General features: G+C 44.8%; 1 protein-coding gene across 1 annotated transcript in view; it reads right to left on the bottom strand.

Moving 5' to 3' along the window:
- Positions 1-10,979, bottom strand: part of HDLBP (high density lipoprotein binding protein) — a 66,087-nt gene extending 55,108 nt beyond the window's left edge. The window contains 1 exon segment of the mRNA XM_015416082.1: positions 10,909-10,979. The gene's annotated coding sequence lies outside the window, so the exon portion shown is untranslated.
- Positions 10,980-22,421: the final 11,442 nt, after the last annotated feature.

Below are 22,421 nucleotides of genomic sequence, written 5' to 3'. Positions count from 1 at the left end.
GCTCAGGATCCCTGCGGCTGCAGAGAGCCTGAGCAAGCTGGCTGCTGGAGGAGGTTCGTCTGAACAGAATGCACCCTCAAAAATGGCCCATTCGGGGCCGTCTCAGGCTGCTGCGGGCCGAATCAGGTTCTCTGATCTGAATCGGCTTCCCATAGTTCGGCCCCATTATATCCTATGGGCCACTGAAGTCAATGGCAAAAACATAGGGTATATTCTGGGGGCTGGAGAAGAGGGGGTTTGAGGGAGAGGCTCCAAAATCGTGGGGTAGCTGCTGGAGCCTCTCCCCAAGATACCCACCATGTTTCAGGAACATTGAACCAGGGGGTCCAATTCTACGGGCCCCCAAACAGGTTGCCCCCATCCCCTCTATTGTTCTCTATGGTGGGGGAAAAAGCGTCAGTGGCGGCCATAACTTTTTAAAGAGCCCTTAAGGACAGCTGGGGAAGCCAGAATGACCTCTCACGCGAGAGGTGGAATTTGCCCCTACGAGTCCAAGGCCACCACCCCGGGGCTCAGGGAGGAGAAAGAACATTTCGCCCCGCCGTGGGCTTCGCAGCTGCCACCGAGTGGTGGCCATAACTTCTTAAGGAGCCCCAAAAGAGAGCTGGGGGAGCCAGAATGACCTCTCGCGTGTGATGCCGCTCAGACATCACACACGAGATGTGGAATTTGCCCCTACAAGTCCAAGGCCACCACCCCGGGTCTCAGGGAGGAGGGAGAACGTTTCGCCCTGCCCCCCCCGGCGTCACAGCTGCCGCCGAGAAGAGCAGCAGCAGCGGCCATAACTTTTTAAGGAGCCCCGAAGGAGAGCTGGGGGAGCCAGAATGACCTCTCGCGTGTGATGTCTGAGCGGCAACGCCGCTCGGACATCACACGTGAGAGGTGGAATTTGCCCCTACGAGTCCAAGGCCACCACCGCAGGGCTCAGGGAGGCAGGAGAACATCCCCACCCCGTGGTGTCGACTTTTATGGTCTCTAGCCACCAAGTTCTTTGGCAGCCCGGTTTCCTTTGCTGCTAACCAATACAAGCAACCCCCCCTCACGGTTGCCCAACTGATGGCTCATGGGAATAGGGGGGGTGGGGCTTATGTGCCCGCCCCCTGGGCTCCCAATTGGTGGAGCGGTGCTCTGGTGTGCTCCGGCAGGAACCATGGCCTGCTTGTTTGTCATCTTCACTATCCACGGAATGCACAGGAGCCTTCTCTAACATCACAGCTCAAATGAGTCTATTTCCCCCCTGCCTTGCTTCTTCATGGTCCAACTTTCGCAGCCATAGGTTGCTACAGAGAACACAATAGCACAGACTAATCTGCACTTGGTTGTTAGGCTGATGTCCTTGCTGTTCTATATTCGTTTCATGCTCATCACAGCATGATTCAACATTTTATTTCTGGACTGCATTCACCATTTTGGCTGATCTGTGATCCTAAGAAAGTGAATTCTTCCACACATTTGATCTCTTCATCGTAAACTGTTATTTTGATGTTTCTCTTCTTCTTGGTGGTCGTGAACGTGGACTTTTTGATGTTTAGGAGGAAGCCAAACTTCTCACTTTCCTCTGATTTTCTTGATCAGGTATTCCAGGCCTTCTTTAGTTTCTGAAAGGAGGGTTGTGTCGCCAGCATATCAAAGATAGTTGATATTGCTTCCTCCGATCTTTACCCTGATTTTTGACTCTTCCAGCTCTAACTTCCTCATGATTGTTTCAGCATACATGTTGAATAGGAAAGGTGAAAGAATGCAACCTTGTTGTACTCCATTTTGTAATGTCTAATAAATATAAATTGAGGCCTACACTAATGCTTTAGTACCATGACCAAAAAACTAGTACTGAGCAGCATTTGAATTTCTGATAGAGCTTGCTTGCTCTTCTTAAGCAGATGTGCAACACCCTGCATGGATCCATAGTATGTCAATTCACCTTTCTTGGATCACTTTGAACAAGAGGATACAGGACAGTATACAGACTGAATGCCATCAATTGCCTGCAAACAGTTCTTTGTGATTAGTTCCCAAGAGACATCTTGCAGGATAAGCATCACGTCATCCTTCCCTAACAGCTGGCATGGGCTTTTGCTGTGGTGTTGCCCATCATGATGCAGATGTTGGTAGTGCCCTGGAAGTGGCTCACGGCAGGGCAAATGGTTATGAGCTCCAGATTAATAATCCTGTTTGTCTAACAGAGACTAGGGCCCTTGGTTGAGTCTCAGTGGACAGTTGGCTCCCCAACCTAAGAATGTGTAGTGATCTGCAAATCTATTGAGTGTTGTGGGTGTAAACTGTCTATGGTGGATGGCAGAATTGCTCTGCTCCTGGTTGGAAGCCTGTTCAAGGTATCACTGAGGTAGAGTTGGAAATGAATATCCCTGGTCCTGAGAATGGCCACTAACAATCAACTTGGTAAGTACCTGAGAGGTAGAAGACAAGCCAACTGGCATGGCCCTGGATTGGAAATTTTTGTTCCCAGAGGTGAATCAGAGTCTCAGGAGCTTCCTCCTCCTTGGGGTCTTTAGGCTGCTCCGCTTTGGGCAAAGAGAGATGGAGAATTTTTAAGGTTTTGCAAAGCAGATTTCTGCCACTCAAATCAGCAGAGGGCACCACTGTGATTGTGCAAGTAGATGTCAACACAAGCAGAAAGGACAGAAAACGAAGGGTATTATTTAAGACAGAGTTTACAGAAGGGAAGAGACAAGAAAAGCGTACAAGGAAACCTAACAACCTGAAAGCTCTGTGAAGAAAAGCAACCAGAGTTTTCTAAGAAGACGCAAGAAGAGGACTAAAGAGGGCAGGGCACTCCCTCCCCCTCACAGAGAGAAAAGAACAACCGATTCCCTTCCCCCAGGGATTATGAGAGATGGAATATCCAACCATAGCAGGATGTCTTCCTCTCCTCAAACGAAAACATTTTACTTCAATTGCACCTCAGCATGGCCAAAAATCCAAAGCATTCAGGATGGAATGATATAAATCAACGTGAAATAACGTTTAAAGACAGATTTAATTACTAATTAAATTGATTTAAAGAATTCCTCAAAATATAGTACTTCTAGAAATTCTGAAGCCACAAGGAAAATATTTTCCCAGAAACAAAGAAATATTGAGGAAAACCTGAAATATTTGCAATACTTTCTTGTCAAATCTAAATTTATTTTACTGCTGTAACACCATGTGATAATTTAGCTAGAATACACAATTGTGCTATTTGGCATATTTATGGAATTTAGAAGTATAAATATATTTTAATATATAAGCCCCACACAAATGATTGCAAGAATTTTATTGCACAGTTTCAGTGGTACTTCTATAACAGAGTATCTGAGAACAGAAACGTAATATGCATATGACCTTCCTATGATGTGGATTAAAAGAGACTCCCAGAGTCAGATGATACAGGTGATAGATATCGATATCCTACCATTGTTGCATTAACACTTATCTTTCTGTGTTTTCCCTCGCCATCATTCTGTGACCCCAAAAGACACTGCTGGGAGTCAGTGGGCCTTTCACAGAGAAAGTATATAGTTATTGGGGAGGGGGGGAATGAGGAGGAGAAACTGGGAAGATTCTCCTTTTTCCCTTTTCTGTCCATGGAAGAGCTTTAGGACACAAGGATGGGCAAAAAGACTGCCTATGTACAGAAAGGGATAGTTTTGAGTATTCTGTGGTCAAGACCCTCAACACTGTCTTGCACTGGATTTACTATGCTGTTGGGAAAAGCACTCAGTGGCCACAGTGTAAGAGAACCAGCATGGTGAGTGCTAGACTACCATTTGGAAGAACCAGGTTCAAATCCCCACTCTGCTATGAAGGCTCACTGGTTGACTTAAGGCCAGTCTCTCTCCCCCTCTCAACGTAACCTACCTAATAGGGTTGCTATGAGAATAAAATGGAAGAAGAGAAACTAATGCTGGTGAGCTGCTTTCAGTCCCCATTGGGGGAAAATGCAGGGTATTCACATGCAGTCAAATAAATGAGACCTGGGTTCAAATCCCTGCTTGCCATGTACCTTAATGGGCAGCCAATCACTCTCAGCCTCTCCTACACCACAGGATTGATGAGAGGATAAAATTAAAAGGAAGAACTACTTATGTCACCCTGCGCTTCTTGGAGGAAGGACTAGATAAAGGTGTACTACAGATACAATGGGGTCCAAAAACACACACACGTTGAATGACTGTAGCCCCAAAAGCCCTCAAAAAGGAAGCTGGAAACAGCAATTTATTTGCATTTCTGGCCCCATATAAACAGAGGAAACAGCTACTACGATACCTGCTTAACCTCGCATAAATGGAAAACTGAATAATCCAGAGATTTAAAGACACTTTTCAAAATGCCATGTAGCAACCATGGTTTCCATAAAATTGTGTGTGTTGAAAAATAAAGTATTCATGCACACATGTCTAGCCATGATGTGAATGTTCAGCAAGATCAGCATTTTCAGAGAGCAAAGGTGAATCATGTGCCATTTTAATCTATTTCAATTTAAATGCTTCGCAGTTCTGTTAATAGACGCCATTATATATAATTAAAAGTTTTGCAAAAGGGTCCAAAATTGTACACATGAACACTTCAATGTCCTGCTGATTACCACAAGGTCAAACACAATGAGCACTTCCAATCACCAACTGTTTGCTCGCCGCAAAACCTAGACACAAGACACAAGAATGCAGTTCTCACCAGCAAGCTCACGTCAAGGCAATTGAAAAGCTTAACTGCAATATTCTCTGGGTACTCAGTGGCAATGGTTTTCAGACACCTTCTGTGGAAAAATATTAAAGCAAGACCTGAAAGGAACTGTACTCTAAAATGAAAGACTGGCTTCGTTAAAGAGACTCACTGCAGTACATTTTATTCCCTCACTTTCTACACTTACTATCGTAATCACTGCTTCCTCCCTTTCACATGATACAACTAATATAGTTCCTTACAATTCTACTCAGACAAGGAAGCTTTCATTTGTCCTTTGAAATACTTTCCACTGCAGGGTAACCTTCAAAACACTTTTGCTACCATTTCTTTGCAAAAATTTGAAAAACTTAACAATTCTTCAAGATGGCTGGAGGACTCTTCCAGACAGGACCTGCCTTTACTTTGCTTACGATAATCTCTAATGTGCCATCAGTGCCACGACAATAAAGATAGTCACACAAGCAGATATGGCTGTAGCACATGACAAAATGGAAATCTCATACATTCATCTCTGGTATAAGCTCCCAAAACAGTAGATACATGAGTAAACTTAGGTTTAAACAGAACTAGTTCAGACAGCAAGTAAAAAAGGCTCAACATAGAATAATGTTCAACTTAAAAACAGATTAAAAAATAGGGGGGGGGGGAGCCCTGACCTGGATAGCCCAGGCAAGCCCAATCTTATCAGGTCTCAGAAGCTAAGCGGGGCCGACCCTGGCAAGTACTTAGAAGGGCGACCTCCAAAGAATACGAGGGCTGGGATACAGAGGCAGGTTATCAAGCTACCTCTCTGAAACATCCTAACTCCACTAAGGGTTGCCAGAAGTCACCATGACTTCCAGGCTTGCAAATACACACAAGCACAACCTCACAAAAATAGTAAAAAAAAAATACCCTTAAAAAATAAAAACAGGGGAGGATGGTGTTTAGGAATTTTTCTGTATGGAGAAGCATTCAAGGACAAACTAGACATGATAGCATCCTTGTGACTGCCAAAAGGACCCCATCACCATTTTAAAGTGATTTATAAATAGTGCGATGATGCAGCAGGCACTTTTGTTCCTCCCCCTTCCCTTTTCAAGTGCCAAAACAGCTGTAGGGAATGGGGGTGCAGCTGTTTTAGTACTTGATAAAGTGCAGGGGGGGGACAGAAGAGCCCATCAGCCAGCTGCACTGTGGGCCCAATCCTCAAACTGTTTTAAAATCACTTTAAATGGTGATCAGTTTGGCCCTCAGTCAAACCATAACCTGTAATGGTACCATTCAGGCATAACTTTACAATCTTGTCTGCTGTGTGAAAGGATGAAGCTTCTGTCACCATTTTACCAGTTTTTACCAACTGTAATTAAAACAGCACATTTCCCTTCCAAACATGTTCTTTCCTTTTTGATGTACCTAACCTCTGAACTGCTTCCACCTGCCAATTTTGACAACATTGAATATCTACATCACTGTTGCAAGTATCAAAGTTTATTATGTAATAGCTCCAGGGTAGTACAACCAAGTCACCTGCTCTGCCTTTTCCTCACCATCTAACTTTTTTTCCTGCGCTCCAAATAAGCAGTGATGGGAAAACGAACACACAGCAGAAGATTCAAAAGGTCCTGAGATTTGTGGGCTGAGGAGGAACAATATATCAGTCTATGTTGGTAGAAGAACCTATGAGGTAGCTTTCAGGAATCAGAGGATAGAGGAGCAAAGATAAGCTATGTTCAGCTACTGGAGGCCACTAGGGTCAAATCCAGCCTCTTGTGCAAGCTGGCCCTTCAGCTGACAATTCAATGGCTGGAGGGATACATATATATATAAGGAGCAAGCTGTAACAGCGAGACTTGCTGGCTGCTCAGTGGGGAAGCAAATGTGGCCTACCTCTACTCCAATCATCCCTCCTGTAAAACCAGTTGCAAAACAGAAGGGAACAGGCAGGTGGGGGGGTGGCGGGGGGGGGGGGGGGGGCAGTGGCAACAACAGAAACAGTAACTACGGTAGTGTGCTGCATGGGGATTTTATTTTGTATGTGACTCTTCAGAACAGAAACTTTGTCCTTCCAGATTACACCAAAATTTATATCTTTAGGCTTTTAAAACAACCACAACTCAAGTCAAGCTAAAGATTTGCTTAGTGAGGTTTTACAAGCCTTAGTTGTTCATACCAGGATTTGGACTTGTTAAAGCTATTTTCTGAAATCTCTACTGATTTGTTTTCAATATTCACAAAGAAAGCTGCGTCACAGAGTATGTTCTATTATGCAGTCTCACAGGCCTATCAGGTTTCCTCTTGGAGCCCAGCCTTTTATTACTTTTTATGCTAACAGGGTGATTGAACCCAACATCAGGGCAAGGCAATACCAGCACTTCAACCGTGAAGTAACTGATCTTGGAGAACATGCCCATCTCTGTTCTAGAAAGCCACCACTCTCTTCTCTGCACAAACTATCACTTCCCTTTGAATCTATCCAGTGCTACTCCCCCAAAACTTATTATCTGCAAAACTTTTTACTTTGCCATGCACTTCAGTCAGGCCTTCAACTAGCCCCAGATGGCTATATCCCAACTCAGACCCTTTCTTCAGATGGCAGATAGTGTTTAAGGAAGCATGGGATCAGGCTTTGTTCCATGAATGTAACAGAGCTGCCCCACCTGCCCTTTCCCCAGCTTTGACTTTTCAACTCTTTAAACAATGCTTAAAATATCCTACACAGAGACCACTAGTATTTCAGTTGTCTCACATGACAATGTAACATAAAGGAGGAAACTTACAGCAGGTGCAGCAAGGGGATCAAAACCAAGACCAAAAGGGGAAAAGAACCCCACACTTACTATTGGCAAGAAGCTTTTGATCATTTGGGCAACCAGTCCTGGAAGAATGGTCAGCCATTTGAATAAGTTTCCCGGCAAGAACCCTCTTATCTTAAACCACCTTGTGCTAGAAAGGCTACAATGTTGTTTATGAACAGAGCTCCAACAAGTACTGGTGGCAATAAAGAGAAGGGGAAATGTACTCACACATCAGCTGGACACATCTGATCTAGAATTTCTGAGTACAAGTTCATCAAAAAACAGAGGACAAATTTCCTGTTGGAATTCCAACCTTTCACAGTGCTCTTTATATCAAGGAAACAAAGCTTCCTGCAGTAATAAGAAAGTGTTTGTTGACTGCTCAGCTCTGGAAAGCTCACAAGTTTTTAAAAAACAGATGAATGGATATAATCCATTTCTACAATGCTTATGATGGACATGCTTGCGCAAAATAGAACCTGACTGAGACAGTAAATAAATTGTTACAGGACTATGTACTGTCAGAATGCTATTCAAATGTACACCATTCTGCAAAAGCACATATTAGTGGGAATATACCATTTGTTCTCAATAATGACAGCATAAACACAGATATGGAATGAGCAGTCTGGTGGAAAGGGAAGCTGGGAATCGTAGTTTTTGTGTGTTGACAAGCTATGAAGGAGGAATTCATGTACTTTAAGTGCAAGTATTAACTAAATTCTGGCTGTTTACAGTATCACCGAAGTCCATTTAAAAATGAGTACACATTCATACCTAGGAGTGTGCAAGCACATTTCCCAACCATTCGTTTTAGAAAAACACACACACTCTTCAGAAGTATCCTGCAGAGTATCAGTGTCAGCACAGAGCAGAGTGTAATTTTCACAAATGCCACCTCAGCACTGCCTGTAACCAGCGACCATTCACAGCTTTAGAGGGGGAGGGGAAAGGATAGCCTTAAAGGGATAGTAGATTTCCAAGATTAGTTAAGAACTGAAAAACACTTTGAATACTTAAAAGTGCTATTAAAGATGTTAAAATGATAGTCATCTTTTGCTTTGCCTCCATAAACTTAAGCCCTTGAAGAAGACACGTTTCATATTAGTTTGCTAGCAATGACATTTGTCAACTAGAAAATAAGTTTTATGCCAGTATCAGCTGAGTCCACAATACTGTTTCCAGAACTACAGTTCTCTGTTGAGAGACTATTTCCAGCTTCACCCAAATACAATACATTCCTTCCAAATGGTGCACCACTAACACAAGGTACTCAGTTCCCAAGTCAGCATAATTTGTAATTTCAAGCATACTAGATTTGGGCTGGGCGAAAACAGCAAGATTGCACTTGAGAAAGTATAACTTAATATATAAGGGAACAGGAAAGATACAGCAACGGGACAAAACAAAAGCAACACTCTGCAGACATAAATGTAGAACAGACAGATTAGTCACACATTTGCAGTGGAATAGTATAGAAAGAATGGAATTGGGTTCCACCACTGAATTCTACATGTGCCACGGACCAAGAAAATTATACTCTTCCATCTGCTACTTTGTTATTGAATGGCAACAATTTTTTTAAAACCATTCTAAATAGCAACAGAAACACTTTAAATTGGATTTATTTAACCAACTTCTATGGGCAAGAAAATGAGTACATTTTGAGTTTTACACAGACAGAAATGGTAATAATGCTGGTATTCAGTGCAAGCGTCTACACTCACATATACACACTGCTATTTTGAAGACACCCAGAATTGAATAGCCTAAGAAGATAGGTGAAGGAGACCATTACTAATCTCATCTGTACGTAGAATCAGGATTAGATCAGATCTATATTAAGAATTTAAACACGCTAAAAATGGTTTAGCTTTAACATGAGGAAACGGTTCTGACACACAGCTAAATGTAACATAAAGGACAAATTTCAAAAATCTAAGAATATTGCACTTGTAAACAGTGATATTCAAGAAGTGAGACCTACCAATTCTGTAAAAGCTCAAACATGCCTTCGGCTCTGATTAGGCCACTAAAGGGGGGGGGGAGCCTAGATCTGTGTACAGCCACAAACACATGCAAGACTTTGCAAGAGCAAGGTGGTGAAGATCTCCCCCCACTCACCCACAACTCATTCAGGATGCCACACACACACCCTTGCCAGACTACACCCAACCCAAAAACTTCAAAAAGCACAGCAACGCCTCTATGACAGACAGCAACACTACCCTGCACAGAACCCAATTTGGAGTGATAAGACCTGCCCTGTGAGTCAACCACCCCCACTTTTGCACAACTGAAATGCAGATTTTGTAACCTCCCTCTCTTTTTTCCTTGGGCCTTGCTTTTATTCATGGCTATTCCACTGTTTCCACATGTGCTGAGAAACAAAGTCAGGGATGTAATTAAAGGTTGCCCTACCTTGACATAACTCCCAAACACCTGGCAAGCCACAGTCTCACTGGGAAGCCACTGGTGTATCAACAGACTACCTAACAACTGCTAGCAAAGTTGATCTCAAAGATACCGGTAGAATATGCTTTTTTTAAAAAGTAAGGTTTTCATGAATTTTATGGCATGTAATATGCTACGAATGAGTCAAAATTCCTGGCTCCAGAAGCACAGCTTGCAATAACCTCTGGAAAAGAGCCCATACAAACTTAAGACCAGCAGGCAGCGCACAGAAAGTTACAGTTCGTCCTTCCCGTTCCGAGGCCTGTTTGTGTGGGATGCCAAGAGGTGCCAGACGCGGATCAAGACGGCAGGCAGATATTAGCGATGCTGTCCGGGGCTCCCGACGTCACCCCCGTAGGTCTCAGTGGGAGAAGGAGTCGTCGTCACTCCACCTGCTCTAACCCCGCTCTGCAGTCGCCACACCAGCCACAGGAGTGCCTGGAACCCTACTCCAAACTCCGGGGAGGGAGCAAAGAAAAGCCTTCTCTTCGGGTTCTTGGGGGTTAGACGCCCAAAACGTGCCCGGCCCGGCGAGACCTTCCTTCCTCCTTTCACGGCTCGCTGGAAGAGACGGGAGAACCCGGCCAGGAAAGTTGGTGCAAAGTTTTGCAGCGGAGACGGGAGGGGGAGGAGATCCGGCTGGTGCGCGCCTGTGACACGTAGCCCGATCCATCCCCCGCCCCCCTCGCCTCTTCCCCGGCGAAGCCAAGCGGGCACGCTCCGTTCGGATCAGCCTCTCCGTCCATCGAAGGGAGACGGGCGGAGGTCGGGGGAGCAGCTCTGCAGAGGGCGGCACGGGGGGACCCCAGCTCCGGCGCCTCCTCGCCGCCTCCACGTCGGCAACCAGCTTGCTCTCCCCGCACCCCCCGCCCCGCGGCCCCCGACCGGGCTCGGCGGTCCTTCCTGCCTTCCCCCATCCTCCGCGGCGATCGCCCCCCTCGCCGCCGGCCCCCGGCCCCCTCGCCTGCCCCAGACGCGGTGTACTCACTCCGGCCCGCGCCTGCTTAGCTCGCTCTGCTGGAGAAACCCCGAAGCGCTCCCGGGAAAGCTGCGAGGCACCTTCCCGACTGCTATATGGGGGCGAGGCTGCCAATCCCAGGCTCCCACGTCAGAAGAGCCGGGCCCCTTCCTTTCCCTGCCTGGGAAGGCCCTGCCCAGGCCGCCGGCCGCCGTGCGACTGCGAGGAGCGCCTCGTCGTACCACTCCGCGTTCAGTCTGGGTCCCGCCGGCCTGGCCTTGGCGCCGTCCGCCTGTCTCTGGCCCAGCTTGCGAGAGGGAGCCATCCCCCCCCCCCCCCCCGAAAGCAGGCAAACGAAGCCAGGGAGGCTCGCTTCTCTCTCCCGAAAAGCCCCACGCAGAGTTACTTGACGCAAACCCCCGCGCAGTCCTAGGCACGCTGTTTTGGGAATGAGCACAGGTCATCTCGGGGCCCTTACTACTGAGGCAACCTGGACAGGATCAGGCTGCGCCGCTCGCTAGGCCACACGGCCGATGGGAGTTCACTGGGCCTTGCTGACCCACTACTTCGAGCTCTCACGGTAAGAATCCCAAGTATACTCGTTTAATAGGGGTATTCTCCTGCAAAATCCCTAATCTGAGAGCAGAAAGAGAAGCCCCTGCACTGGAATGCCTTAGCCGCAACACCCAGGCCGGTCAAGAAGCAGGATTGACAAAAGCGCTAGGGTATTTACCTCTGTGTGAAGTTAAAAGAAACAGTTCCCTTTACTAGAAACTTGAGTTATGGCAAATGGGCTGTGTTGGAATATGATGAAACAGCACTCTCCGATTTCTAGTTCTGCTCAAGTGAACCTTCTTCAGTCAGCAATCAGGTAAAGAAGATAAACTAAACAAAGAGCTACATACGGTAACCATTGCACATGTCAACAGATGGGCAACAGTTCTTCTGATATCCTTTAAAGTGTCTGGGAACTCTGACTGTACCTGCTCCGCATAATTATCGTTTCTCCAAGTTAAACCTACCCATCCTGACCTGACCTAGCCGGATCTCATCCATGCTTGGAAACTAAGCAGGATTGGCCCTGGTTAGTATTGGATGGGAGACCACCAAGGAAGTCCACAGTCTCTATGCAGAGGCAGGCAATGGCAAACCACTTCTGAACATCTCTTGCCTTGGCTGTGACTTGACAGCACTTTCCACCACCACAAAACCAACCCAACAAGTTCTTCAGCATTTCCCCCCCTCCAATTTATCTTCCAGGGTCTTCATATTCGGAGGATTTATTTCCCAAATGTGACAGCTACCTACCTGAATTCTACACAGTAGTAAATAGGGCCAGGCACAACATACTATAGCTCCAATTGGGCCTTGTGTGATTTGCATCACACTGTTGTCTCGTTTTAAGTTTATCTTCCACATTATCTCATGACAGCTTATATCCCCAAAATCTTCTTGGTCTCTAAGGTGCTACTGGACTCAAATCTAGCTGTTTCAACACCTAAATCTTTCTCAGAAATAGTACCGCATATTGTATTTCTCCTTCCTTATAGGGAGGTTCTTTCCTACATGTAACACTGTGCTGGTTCTTCGGCTTGGAAACGGAGAATAAATATGAAGTACAACAATAACTTTTCATTCTGTTGCTATCTACTCAGCACTATAGTTTATCCTCCCGTTCTCAGATCTTACATCAGCTGCAAATTTGGCATGCATGTTGTCCTCTCTTTCCATCCAAATCATTAAAAAAATAGAAAACCAACAGGTGGAGCATCAACCTTTACAGAACACTGCTGGCTACCCAATTCCCAAAAAAGATGTTGATCATTTACTACAAACTTAATCAACTATCTGGCCGTCTTTTAATAGTTCTAATATGGGTGTTTTTTTGTTACTGTATAAGAACATTCTTGAGGAATATTTTAGGGATCCAGGACAACAATTATAAGCACAGGGTACTAAAAATAAATGCCGCCATTCACTGGAATTTACTTGGGAGTAAACATGCTAAGCCAAATGAAACTGAATTTAGGCATGGTAATGATATAGCCTTGTGCTTGAGCAAGGAATGGGGAGGGGAAAGAAAATAAAGCCGAACATCAGCATTTTATTGCAGACAGCCTCTCTGTATCTCTCAAATGCACAGCTTTGATAAACAAAAGGGCATTGCACCTAGGCAGGCCAGGATGGTAGGTTGGTTCATCTGCCCCACAATTCCACTAACACTATAGTACCCTCTCCAGAAAGGAGAAGGAACATTCAATCATTTATAGTGTTCAGTATGCATGCCATGGTTTACAGTGCAACCCTAAATAGATATATATTCTTCTAAGCCCCATTGTCTTCAATGGATTTAGAAGTGTCAAGATGAGGGACCCGCAATACTCGGGGGGGGGGAGTATTCCCCACTGCTCCCTCCCGCAGAAGCAGGAGGACCTCAGGGCTGGGGAGGAAGCGGCCACAGGTAAGTCCTCCCCCTCCCCCCCGGCTCTAGCGGCGAGGCCTGAGCGGCTTCCAGCCACCAGGCCCGTCGATCCCCCTCTGCGGCGAGGACTAAGCGGTTTCCAGCTGCTGGCCGCCCCTGAGTTCCCAGAACGTTCCCTGCTTTACTTTGGGGATGATTTAAATATCCCCCGTATACTTTTTTCAACTTTTTAGATTTTTCTGCACACCTGGAAACTACTATAAGTGTGCAAGAAAATCTCCCTGCCCCCCAGGTGCCCCCAATGTGCAGATTTAGATACCCCCACGGAGGGGACAATTTAGCTATTAGATATATAGATAAGTCTGGTTAGGATTACACTGTCGTTTAAGAGTTTGATTTCCCCTTAAATGGTTGAGAACACCTTGACAGAATTCTCAAGAAACATTCATTTCAACTATATTAAGATACAAACTATTTAAACTCACCATCAAAATCAGGATAATTCTTAACAACACAGAGCCTAATATGAATCTTACTGAGCAAATACTACTTCAGGTTTGCAAGAAGTTTCATAACTCTTCCTATTAAACAACAATGACATTCTTTCCATATTGACAGTAACTGAGGTATAGGAGGAAACATACTACTGCTGACACACTGCACCAAACAGACTGTAGTTCATTCCCATTTTTATTGCAAAAAGATACCACCATCACCCTTTTTGAAGTTCCAAGCATAATAGTGGGGCCTGAGAGAGGAACTAGGTACACGCTCCAAAACCTTTTTTTGGGGGGGGGGGGGTCTTCAGCACATACTGGTCTGTTGCTCATCTCTGCTCCCAACAGAACCAGTTTGGGACTAGTATTGTCTGCATGACATGAGAAGCAGCAACAAGGAAGGGTTCTGCAGGCCACATCATCACTCCATTCACAGGAAAAGCCTTTTTCATTTTGAGTGCTGAATGCCAGGCCAAGACTACAACTACTTTCAAACAATTGCTACCTCAAGAAGCAACCAGTAATTCGAGCTCTTCTTTCCAAAGGTAAGTTAAAGCTTTCCTTCACATAGCACACAGGTGTTCATTATTGTACATCTGCTTGCATTCAACTTCCAGACTGCCATGTCACTGACTTTCCTTGGAATAGCGGCAACATCCTATGGAGAAGACTGTATCACCCATAACACTGTGCAGTTATACCTTCAAACATTTTTCAGAATTACAGGGAAGTAGATCTCCCTTATGAAAAATACCTCTGACATTTGACAGTTTTCAAATTGCTACATAAGATGTGTCTGAATGTGCAACTAAGTCCACGCTGGAAAGAAAATACCTGGAAGGACCTCATTATATCTTATTGTTTGTAATCTTAAAGCAGCAATTTCAGGTTGTGTGAACCTGTCACAGCATGTTTCTAAACAGTTTCCAAAGGGGGGAGATAACCTGTCATAACATGTGTCTCTGTAGCATATCAAGATCAGACACATTCTGTGGGAGGATAAAGAAAAGAAACTTCAGGGGAAGCAAGAGGTTTGTCTTTACCTGCTCACATATTCTTTGGGTTTCACTAAAATTCACCTGCCATAATTCACTCCTGTTTTCTCCTCACAGGACATATTGTTCATGATGCTGTTTTCAGATGTTCAGGATAACCTCATCACTCATGAATATTATACTTTTTGGGAGCAACAGCAGGACTTAAGTGAGTTGGTTTAAAAAGGATTGTGCGAGGTTTTTAGTGGGGTGGCAGAAAGAAAGAAAGAAACAAGCCTAGACTGTGTAGTAACAAAAAAAAGCAAACTTCACAATGAGAAATTTGGAGAAGGTAAATGGACAAACCGGCAGTAACGAGGAGCCTCTTTAAATTTAGTTTGTTTGGGTTTTCTTAAACCTGGCCAAACTAAAGAATGTAAATTAACAACAAACAGCCTGGAGGGAAACCCTGTTTGTTGTCATGATAAAACTTAAAAGTTAAAAGGAAAACAATGAAGTTAAAAGGAAAACAATGTCAGTTTCTAGTGTTCGGGGCCTAGAGTTAACTCAACAGTTATCTGAGATGGATGCCCCTCCCAAGACAAGTTTTCTCACAACATGCATTGATAAAAAGTCTCCTAATATACCCTAACACAATACATTGAATCAGAGATTACTGAGGAACTGGTCTTGTATGGCACATTAACCTTCAGAAAATAACTATCACAATTTACATCAGTCACTTTTATCCAGTTTCTTGCCCTTAACACCTTGTTGCAGTGATTACAGCACACCTGAGATCATGAAAGACAACAAAAAAGAATTATTATCAAATCAAATCCAAAAAGAAAGAGGTTCTTTTCAAACTGTAAATCAGTTTTAGAGTCCAGTGGCACCTTTAAGACCAACAAAGGTTTATTCAAGGTATGAGCTTTCGTGTGCACGCACACTTTTTCAAATACACTGGAATGGCAGGTAAGGTTCAAACTTATAGCCAGAGAATGAACAGCAAATTAACGTATAACATGATGATGTTCAAGATATGCAAAGTTTCACTTCTAACGTAACAATTAACATGTAACATGATGATATTGAACATCATCGTGTTACGTGTTAATTTGCTGTTCATTCTCTGGCTATAAGTTTGAACCTTACCTGCCATTCCAGTGTATTTGAAAAAGTGTGCGTGCACACGAAAGCTCATACCTTGAATAAACCTTTGTTGGTCTTAAAGGTGCCACTGGACTCTACATTTGTTCTACTGCTTCAGACCAACATGATTGACCAACAGAATGTAAATCAGTTTGTTCTCAGTAAACTAACTTTCTACATGCAGGACGTGTACCACTCCAGAGCTCCTGCCTTCAGGTTATCAAACCTTGTCAAACTTGTTCATGATCATCTCTAAGAATTTAGATTTGGAGATGTCAACTATACCCATCTGAAATAGGCTGTGCATACATTTGAAGGGATTTTCCAGAATGCCACACACAGTGCCCATGAATATAATGCTACCACTGTCAAGTCCAGGGAGTGGACAGCCCATATTTTCCTGAATAATCCAAAGTTTTAGACATCCAGAAACTCACCATCCAGCTCTCAGGTGAGTGTTCCTGGCCATCTGATGGAAGGGACATCAATAGTACACAAATCCCCTCTGCAGAACTCATTTGTACTGCAAGAAATAGCAGGAATCTGTTCCAAGCTGCCAAAGGGGTTGGTTGGCAGTGATCAAAAATAATTGCAAGTTAGTAAGCCAAGCCAGTATTTCTGGATCTCTGCTAAGTTTTATGGCTCTTTCACCAGAAAAATGCATTCCTATGCAAATCTGCTTGTGTTTAGGCCCCACTGACCTCAGGTAGAACTTATCTTCTCTGTCTAGGTTGAGTTATGACTCCTGGGTAATTTGAAAATTTCCACAGAAATGCAGCTTATGTCACTGATTGTGTCACTGATTGTTGGAAGTGACATATGTTGACCCTGTCTGGCCCTGCATTCTTATACTGAAGAGACTCAAAGCCATCAACTTGAACACCTAGCTTAGTCCAGGGAAAGAAAGTAGTATTCCATCTGAGGGAGCAAGGGTTTGTTTCAATTATTAAACTGGGACTGTTATAAACTACTAGAAGATCTAGCCTGGCCTGAAATAAATCTCATGAATAATCTATTTCTACTTTACAGGTTTTAGACATACAATGTAATAGTTATTCTTTCTTTTAATGTACAGGCTTGAGCTATAGGCATTGCTCACACGCAAAAGAGAGCATTAGAATAAGTCTCTAAGAAAAGAATTGTTTATTTCAGCCTTAGAAAGACGTAATAACACACATTATTTCAATTATCTGATTAGGAAGAACACAGAATTATTGATAGCCATGCTTGGTTATTAAGCAGACCACACGAGATAAAAGTTTTAAAAGGACCGTCAAATACATCTCAATAACATTTAAGATTAATCTATGACACATTTATTTAGAAGTTATACCAAGTTAAACATTTTAACTCCCAATTTAGTGTGCATTTGACTGTGGAACAGCATGCTCTATCAATAACGTTGAAACATATTTTGGACTAGAACAAGTTCCTTATCCAGGGAAATGACAGTAAGAGACATCACAGAAAGCCTCTTGCAAGAGCTATATCACCAAACCTCTTTTGAAATTTCTCCTGATGAACTTATTCTAGATCAAAATGCATTTCATGTCTATGCACTTATGCTTTTGATATCTTCCCTCCCCTCTACCTCTCAGGCAATGGACTGAGCAGGGGTTCAGACATCAAGTATAGGGAGATCCTTTTAGAGCAATTCACAATTTGCCAGAGATTTTACCATTATGAAGAAGTTTTGGGCTACCAGCTGTTTATCATGGCTCCAAATAGTTTAAGTTAAACACCACTTGTCTAATTACAGAATATAGATCATTCTAACTATTAATTCATGGGGGGAAGTCTGCTTATTCCTACTTTGTAATTTCTTTTCTTCAGTAAATAGTGGAACAACCAAGATACAAACGATAATGTGGCATATTGGGAAGATAAAACATTGTGGGGAACATGGCTATAGCAACATCACTGTCGATTTTAACAAAGCGTGAAACACCCCACTGATGCTATTTATTTATTTATGTTATTTATAGTCCACCTTTTTCACAGGGACTCAAGCCGGATTACATAGAATAAATCAGTACAATCAATTGAGTGGGGCATCAGAAAGACAATGCAATATGCATTTGATTTGTAGAGATCTGTAAAGACAACCAGAGGTGAAGCACAGTACAAGTATTAACATAAGAACATAAGAACATAAGAGACGCCAATGTTGGATCAGGCCAAAGGCCCATCCAGTCCAACACTCTGTGTCACACAGTGGCCAGAAATACCAGTGCCATCAGGAGGTCCAGCAGTGGGGCCAGGACATTAGAAGCCCTCCCACTGTTGACCCCCCACATGACACACGAAATCAAAAATTACATATTATGAGCCTACTTATAGCAACAGACAGTACAAACTAGAGACAGTGGTACAGTCCCCAGCCCTCCACCCCAGGCCTTTCTCTGCGCCACATCATTACAGTTATTACCAGAGCAAAAAGCCCCCTTAAATAATGCAATTTTGAATAGCTTGCAAAAAGCCAAAAGGATAGGAGCCCTCCTAGGCTTGAGGTCTGAAGACTGCTTTGCATCAGCAAATGCTAGTTTATCCAATATATGTCCTGTGTGCTTCCAGACAAAATTCAAAGCACTGGTTTTTGACTTTGAAGTCCTAACCATCTTGGAACTAGAGTATTTGAAGAACTGCCTCCTCCTGTGCCATCCTCCTCACCAGTTAAGATCTTTTTCTCAAGCCCCGCTCCGTTCCCTCATCCACAGATATGATGCAGGTAACAACCAGAACCAAGGCTTTTCTGGTAATAGCACCCCACTTATGGAATGCACTCCTTCCTTACAGCAGTAGGAAAGAGGAAGAGTCCAGTAGCACCTTAAAGACCAACACAATTTGTGGCAGGGGATGAGCTTTCGTGAGTCACTGTTCACTTTTTCAGAAGCTCATACCCTGCCACAAGTTTTGTTGGTCTTTGAGGTGCTACTGGACTCTTGTTCTTTTCTGCTGTTACAGACTAACACAGCTACCCATCGTGATTTATTTGTTTTATTTGTTTTGGTTTTTATTCCACCTTCCCTGTGAATGGGCTCAGGGTGGATCACAACAACAATATAAAATAATATAAACACAATAATTCAGTAGTTAAAACAGTTAAACCAGTATGAATTAAAACAGGTAGTGCTATTAAAGTGCAATAGTCTCAGAAGCTGGAGCCACTAAAAATCTGCTCAGTCTGGGCCACATAGAAATGGAGAGCTTCAGCAAGGGAGGCCAACTTGATTTGATGCCCACTGCCTCATCCAAAGGCCTGGCAGAACAGCTACATTTTACAGGCCCTGCAGAACAGTAGAAGTCCCGCAGGGCCCTGATCTCAAGCTGGAGCATTTTCCACCAGGTTGTGGACAGGCAGAGAAAGCCCTGGCCCTAGTCAAGGCTAAATGGACATCCCTTGGGCTGGGGACAACCAGCTGATGCTAGTCAGCCGAGGCTCTCGGGGGCATATACGGGGAGAGACAGTCCCTCAGATATGTCAGTCCTAGGCCATGCAGGGCTTTGAAGGTCAGTACCAACACCTTGAAATGGATCCTGTACTCAATTGGTAGCCAGTACAATTGGTGTAGCACTGGCGGAATGCATGCCCGCACTGGCGATGCAGTCAGCAGGTGTCCCACCACATTTTGCACTAGCTGGAGTTTCCAGATCAGCCTCAGGGGCAAGCCCACATAAACCAAATTACAGTAATCAAGCCTAGAAGTGACTATTGCATGGGTCACTGTAGCCAAGTCCTGGGGGAAGAGGTAGGGTACCAGTTGCCTGATCTGCCAAAGATGATGAAAGGCCGACCTGGCAACTGTGGTGACCTTGGCCTCCATAGAAAGTGAGGCATTCAGGATCACCCCAGCCTGATTCCCAACTCAACCCCACCCCCCGGTCCAGGTACAGGAGTGCTGTCTTCACTGGATTAAGTTTCAGTTGGCTCTACTGAAACCACCCAGCCACGGCCTCCAACACCCTGGCCAAGGCCTCTGGGGCAGAGTCCAGGCAGCCATCCAGCAGCAGATAGAGCTGGATATCATCTGCATATTGGTGACAACCAGGACCAAATCCCTGGACCAACTGAGCGAGGGGGCGCATGTAGATGTTAAACAGCATTGGTGAGAGGATCACCCCCATGGCACTCCACATTCAAGTGGGGAGATCTGCTTGCCAAGCTCCACCCTCTGTCCCCCACCATGGAGAAAGGAGGAAAACCATTGTGATTCAGTACCCGGAACTCCTATGTCGGCGAGGTGGTGGGTCATAAGACTGTAGTTAACCATGTCAAATACCACCATTAAATCTAAAAGCAACAGCAGCACCAACCCACCCTGATCCAGATGTCTCTGGAGGTTGTCCATGAGGGTGACCAGCATCATCTCCATCCCATGGCCAGTGTGGAAACTGGACTGGAATGGATCAAGGATGGATATGTCATCCAGGAAGGCCTGGAACTGTTCAGCCACCACCCTCTCAACTACCTTACTCAGAAATGGAAGATTTGAAACTGGACGGTAGTTGGCCAGGACCGCAGGGTCCTGTGATGGTTTCGTTAGGCATGGACAAACTACTGCTTCCTTCAACTCCACTGGAAAAGTCCCAGAGGAGAGGGACAAGTTGATACTTTCTCCCAGGGGGACCAGAATGCCATCCTTGCAGGCTTTAACCAGCCCGGATCGGCATGGGTCAAGGAGGCAAGTGGCTAACTTCACAGCTGCCAGGACCCTGTAGACATCCCCCTGAGAGTCGGCTGAAATGGTCCAACATTGGGCCTGAAGATGGACAAGGGGTTTCCAGTTCCTTTACTGTATCAACTGTGGCTGGGAGGTTCTGGCAGAGCAACATGACTTTATCTGTGAAATAGTCGTGAATGTTTCACAGCCAATATCCAATTCTCTACCATTTTGCTTGCCTTGTGGCAATGAAGTTAATGATCAAATAGTTCTAAACAACTGAGCTGGGCGCAACGTCACAGACGCAATGGAGGCCACATAGAACTCTCTGTTAGAGGACTTCACTGCCATCTCATAGATTTTCATAAATGTTCTGTAAGATGTACTTGCTGCTCCATCACGAGTACGCCACCACACTCGCTCTAGCCGTCTCAGCTCTCTCTTCATCCACAGCAGCTCTGGGATATACCACAGGGCTGCTTTGGCCTGATAGCAGAAATGGTGCCTGGGGGCAATGTCACCAATGGCTTTGGAGAGATGGGAATGCCAGTCCACCAGCACGTCTAACGACCTGCCAGGGGGCATCAGATCCCACAGAGCTTCCTGAAACCAATCAGGGTCCATTTGGCTCCACAGACAAGGATAAATGCACTCACTGCCTAAACAGGTAGGATTTGGCGTGCCCAGCCAGACCTTCAGGGCGAAGTGGTCTGACCATGGGACTGCATCTGCAGCCACCAGAAGCCACCAGATCCACATTTATCCCCACCCCAAAAATCAAGTCCAGCGTATGTTCTGCCTGGTGTATGAGAGTCGATACAAACTGGGAGAGTCCCAGAGCCTCCATGGACGACACTAGGTTCTTGGCCTGAGAAGACGTCGCATCATCAACATGGGCATTGAAATCCTCCAAGACTAATAACCTGGATTGTTCCAACGCCCAGTCAGATACAGCATCTATCAGGCCAGGCAGGGTATCTGCTAGTGTGTTAGGTGGTCAGTACACCAGACAGCCAAACTCTCCGCAACATCCCACGCCAGGGCAGCACATTCAATGCTGGTGATTTTTGGTGCAGGGTGAAAGGAAAAAGACTCTCAAATGAGCAACACCACACCCTCCACACCCAGTTGTCTGGGACTGGTGGAAGACCGAGAACCCAGGTGGGGCAAGTTGGTTTAGGGCAACAGTTTTGCCTCCCTGCACCCAGGTCTTGGTCACACAAGCCAGATGTACATTTTGCTCTGCAAGATAGTCTCGCAGGACAGAGATCTTATTGTTAATAGACCTGGTGTTAAACAACACCAATGACAAAGACAGGTAGTCATTCCTAGCCCCACAACCAACATTTCTTGGGATGGGACGTAGGTGGGAAGAGGTCCGAGCATTACCATATCTCTGACCTCCTCCATTCCATTCAGTGGAATACATCCTAGTCCCACCATTCTATCTCCCCTGCCCCCCTAATTACTGGTATCCCTGACCCCTGCATGGCTTCCCCTGCTTGATGTTATTGGGTCCAGAAATGGCCCCGATAAGCATCAAGCAGAAAAGACTGGTAAGCATCCCGCAGAAAAGACCAGTCTAGTCCTAAAACAAAGCCTACCTGAAACAGTACTTGCTTAAAACTAACTGTAAGATAACTGTTGCCAGATTCAACTTGCCAGAACAAACCCCCCAGAACTGTAATTTTCCTTTCTCCTTCCTTATAGACCTGCTCCGAGCACCTACTCTTTGGACATATACATGCCAAGTCAAAACAGTTCTATTTTCTTTTAACTGATTTTCATCTGTTTTTTAGTGGGTCATTTTAATATTTTACTACAGATTTTATGGTTT

Source organism: Gekko japonicus, unplaced genomic scaffold (genome assembly GCF_001447785.1).
Source record: "Gekko japonicus isolate JY-2015 unplaced genomic scaffold, Gekko_japonicus_V1.1 scaffold300, whole genome shotgun sequence".
Classification (NCBI taxonomy): Eukaryota; Metazoa; Chordata; class Lepidosauria; order Squamata; family Gekkonidae; genus Gekko; species Gekko japonicus.
This window is presented reverse-complemented; position numbering and strand designations above follow the sequence as displayed.